Source organism: Anser brachyrhynchus, assembly GCF_964034855.1.
Source record: "Anser brachyrhynchus genome assembly, chromosome: 7".
Lineage (NCBI taxonomy): Eukaryota > Metazoa > Chordata > Aves > Anseriformes > Anatidae > Anser > Anser brachyrhynchus.
In genome coordinates this window covers 39,818,686-39,823,428 of record NC_137701.1, presented here as the reverse complement: position 1 = coordinate 39,823,428, position 4,743 = coordinate 39,818,686, and the positions used below count along the sequence as shown (strand labels likewise).

General features: G+C 50.3%; 1 long non-coding RNA gene across 1 annotated transcript; it reads right to left on the bottom strand.

The window, feature by feature from the left end:
• Window positions 1-1,283: 1,283 nt before the first annotated feature.
• On the bottom strand, window positions 1,284-3,550 carry LOC308198238. Its single transcript, XR_013953769.1, has 3 exons — window positions 3,075-3,550; window positions 2,785-2,914; window positions 1,284-2,155 (listed from the first exon to the last, which is right to left on the bottom strand). It is a non-coding gene; the product is annotated as an uncharacterized lncRNA (long non-coding RNA).
• Window positions 3,551-4,743: the final 1,193 nt, after the last annotated feature.

Sequence of the window (4,743 nt, the reverse complement as noted above, 5' to 3'; positions counted from 1 at the left end):
GTGAGTTTTCCCCAGCGAGCACCTACAAAGCCAAGGCAGCAAAGCAGGCTGTCTGCGGGGCTCACGGCTCCGTACAAATTGAGGATCACTAATGGAATATCGCGCAGTTTGTTCATATTAGGAGCAGTCAAAAATCATACATAATGTAACAACGTACATGCAACAGCAGGCTCGCACGAGATAATTTAACCATGAGGAAATGGTCTTTGAAGTGGTCCCTGATGAGATTTTGCTTGTTCCTAAGAGAATCCAGATGTATTCCAGAACCGCGCTTTAAAACCACTTTCTAAAATTACACCCCCTCCCAGTCATTACGGTGCATTATCGTGACACTCCGCAGTTGGAATTTTACGGGGAAAATTACTTCCGAGTTGTGTTTCTGCATTAAATCTCCCCCTCCGGCACCCGAGCCCCGGCTCGGGTGAGGCGGGCGCCCCGCTGCCCAGCGCGCCCTTTCCACCTCCCGGTGTTTTGTGGGTGATTCGTGTGGGGCTCTGCCCCCCGCACTCATTCCCTGTGAAACTCGTTAAAGACCATTAATCTTGACTCCTCTGGGGTTACGGTACGGTAACTGTGGGTAGAAGCTGGCACGGAGAGGTGTAATTCCACCCCAAAATGTCAACTCGTGGTTTGTGCAGCCGCCGAGCGCGGCGAGGGGAGCGCTCCTCTCTCGGCTGCTGCGGGAGCAGGGAAATGAAAAGGAAATGAAGTGTGGGATTAAAAGGGCTCCCCGCTTCTGCTCTTTGCTGGGTATTTCCCCGTGAAGCCACCGAGCAGACAGCTCAGGAGGCTTGAAGGCAAGGCCCTTCGGAAGGAAAGTCACGGGCAGCAATACCCGTGGGTTGCTTCCCATCCCTGGTGCGGGCTGGGGAAGCCGTGAGCTAGAAAATTGATTCCTTCTCAGAGGCACAAACAGACCCAGAGAGGGGTTTTATTTCCCCGTAAAATTATCATATTCAAAGTGAACATTATTTAAACCCCTTTGAATGGAGCTGCACTCTGCAACGTCTCATTATGGTGCAAAATCATCTTAATGGCCGTGCTCTGCCCAAACCCCCTGCTTTATGGCCTGCTTTCATTACTGTCAGAGGCTCGCTGGCTGCGAGGGACGTGTGTCTGTCACAGCAGCCTTGCGAGCAGGCGAGAGGAAAGGAGAACATCGCAGCGCAATAATTGTCAGCGCTCCTGCCTGCTAAATCCCCCGAGTTGTGAGGGTTCAGCTCCAACACGTGGGATTTTGCATTTTCATGGAGTGCTTTTTAGCACGGGAGGTCTTCAGAGAGTTTCATACATTAAACATAGGTGCCGTGTTAAATCTATTTGCGTTGGCTGTTTCCTTCCCTTACGGTACCTGTCAGGACTGGAAAATAATCTGCGATGTGGTCACTTCTCTCCGCAGCGCGTTACGAGGCGTGTGAGCAGCACTTATCACCTGCTAACACACCTGCAGAACCGGCACCTCCGCGCCTGTGGAACTAAGCACGTTTTGCACAAGTGAATAACTAACACGGGCTCCTGCAGCTTCTCTCATGCTTAGCCAGGAAAGCTGTTCCAATTTTTTTTTTTTCCCCTTTATTCCCTGAAACGGTCTTCCAAGAAAATTAAATAACTTTGGGGTTTGGAGAAATACTGTCCGCAAATGTTTGCGTTTTCAGCAAGAACTCCAAGTGCACTGACCAAACAATGCAAACCACTAATATTTAAGAGACTGGAAAGAAATGTTTTGACACAACGCAAGCTTTTATGCGAAAAGCACACACTTTGCAAAGCAGCGTTTGACCGAAAGTCATTTTTTTCTTATTAAAAATGATCCCAGTGGGAAATACTTGGCAGTGGAGGCAGGGGCTCTGGCAGAAGGGCAGGGACCTCGGGGGCTCTGTAAGGGCCCTCGGCGAGAGGTCTCTGCACAGAGGGAGGGCTGGGCACGCGCTGCTGCCTTGCTTCACCGCAGAATATTTTGCTGGGCCCCTCCTTTCCCCCAAGCTCAGCGCCCGGCAGGCCAGAGGACAGATCTGCGCTCCCCCTGGAGTGACCCATGGACTTGCTGAGGATCCAAGGGCTCCACACCGCACGGCCTCCTTCGAGTTTCTCTTTGCAGTCCTCCAGCTCAGCCGGCAGCAATTAGATGGCTTTTCTTTCATTCTGAGCATAGGGACTGGTGAAGAAAAATATGGTTATATGTGACAAAGATTATCGTGCCAATGGGAAACAAAGCCAATGGGAAACAAAGCTTTCTTGGGACAACCAAAAAAAAAAAACCATGTTCTTCAAGAGTTGCCACAGCTATCTGATCTGTTCCTTGCCAGGCCTGCAGACGACAAGAGCAGCGGGGGGGCTGATGGATAGCAGGAAGGTGTGAAGGGGCATTGGTTTTACTCTCATGCTTTGTAAAATTGTTACAGGAAAAATTACATCCTGCTTCTGGAGGGAGGAATACGAGGTGCTGGTACACTGAAAAGGCTCATTGTGCACTTCAGGAACAATGCAAATTACGTTTTTATAGCAAAAGACTGAAGCTCAGTAGATTAATCTTCTCATCACGGACAATGTCAGCAGGTGTCTTGGCCATAATCTCCGAGTACTTACACGGCACTCTGATATCTTACAGAGAGCAGGCAAAGTTACCAGCAGTCACCATAGCGGGATGTCCACGTTTAGCCTGGTATGGCTTAAATTAAACCGATTCCTTTCCAACCTGAAGTGCTCTTAATAAAGTGAGGGATTTACCCGGGCCTGTGGTGCCTTCTCCATCACTGAAGAACACGTCAATACAGATTTTCTTACCCAAATGCGAATGCCTTTTGTGGCAAACCCCAGGCAGAGGCATGTCCGGGGATGGCCCTGGGAGAGCATCCCTCTGCCCGAGGGGTCCTGGCTTTGTCCTCATAACCAAATCCTGTGGAATGTAACACGCCTGTATTTACAGGGAACAGGGGAAATATTTAAGGTATTAGAGTCGATGGTACTCTCTGCAAGCAGCTCTGCATCGCGTTGCGCTCATCGCTCCAAAGCAGCCCTAGCAGAGAGGTTTCGGAGCCCCACGGGGGATGCCCCATCCCCTGCCCCATACCCACCGCGCGCCCCATCCCACGGTGCCCCCCCTGCCTCGCATCCCAGCCGCAGGTGGGGGTGGAAAGAAGCAGTTCCGCTCCCACCACGGCCTTGCAGGCGAATTTTAAAATGCTTTTTTTTTTTTGCCCCAGCCTGCAATTAGTGTGATTAATGGGAGGGGGGGGGAAGCTGGGCAGGGAGAGGAGAGGAGCCCTGCTCCCCCGAAAGGCGGCTGCCCTGCCAGCAGCAGATTGATGAGGCTGCGGCGTGTCTGCAAGAGGAGCCACCGGGCCGGGCTGAAATCCCATCCCAACCCCACGCTTAATATTTGTAGCTGGCTTAGAGCACCAGGAGGCTCGATCACACACGGGTTTTGAATTACTTGAGCGTTTTCCCCACTCTGTCCTCTTCACCTCAATCAGCAGCAGCAGTGCCTCCATATGGAAACATCCCAGCTCGTCACCCAGCCAGAGCTGCAGACAGAAAGCAATTTGCCAGTCAACATATGCATTAACGAGAAAATCCCCCCGGGCAAAATTCCTACATGAGACTCAATGAGCTGCAGATACCATAACAGAGTCCCCAAGCTCTCCAACGACTGCGTTTTAATAACTTTAATAACCCCAATGCTATGAGCTAAGGTTAAAGATTAGTTTTGCAGTTTTTATTGTACTTATTTGGGTGCCAGAGTGTTTTGCATAGCTTGCGAGTGGCTTCAGTGCTTTTCCTTGCCGGTATGCCAGCCCTGTGCTCACAGGTCAAGGCTCATCTCGGTTGCTTCAGCTTAACAATTTCTCATTTTCCTAACTGCTTCAGTTTTCGAAATGGCCCTAAATTGCTAACTGTAAAAGAAAGAAACATTTTTTTTAGTGGGTATTTAAAGTCCGCCAGGAGGGAGGACCCCCCGACAAGGACGGTGCGGGCAAGAGCAGCACGCACTTGCAGGCAGGGACAGAGGGCTCACCAGCCACCTCAGTCCCTTTGTGGCTTCCACCAGTCTAGTGGATTTCTCCAAAAGCCGTACAAAGGATGAAAACAAGAAGGCAGGCAGTCTCCCATCCCCTGGCAGGCTCCAAAGAGATCGCCTGGGATGCCCTGATCCCCTATCTGCAGGACCTGAGAAGGCTGCAGCACGTGGTCCTTAGGCAGGAAGGGGCAAAGCAGAAGCGGAGCTGTAAATTATCTCTTTTCTAACACGAGCATGTTGAGTCACAAGTTAATTAACGTATCTACATGAGAAAACTCCACAGTGAGTCTCCAAAACTCTCCATCAGCGGCCCACAGGGTGGAGGAGGGACACACAGGGAGGGCAGCCTGGAGAGGGAAGCGCTGAGGAGCAGGGTCTGGGGCGAGCGGCCCCCCACTTGTGAGAAAGAGTTACATGGAGCACGATCAGAGACGTCAGTGCTTATGAATAAATAGAAAAATAAAAACCCCAGAACTCTACAACCAACATTTTGCCAGAAAAGGCAGAACAGCTGAGAGCGAGTAGTCTGATCCACGGTTTTTCTCACTTTCTTCATTAATTTTAAATACCAAGACTTATATGAAGACAAGCTCTAAAAGAAAAAAAAAATAAAGAAGGAAGAAAAAAGAGATTAACTCTTTCTTTTCTACATGAACAAAGAAGCACAGATTTTTCTAGAGCTGTCTCCCCTTCATCTGACGGGACCAGACCAGTACCGATAGGCC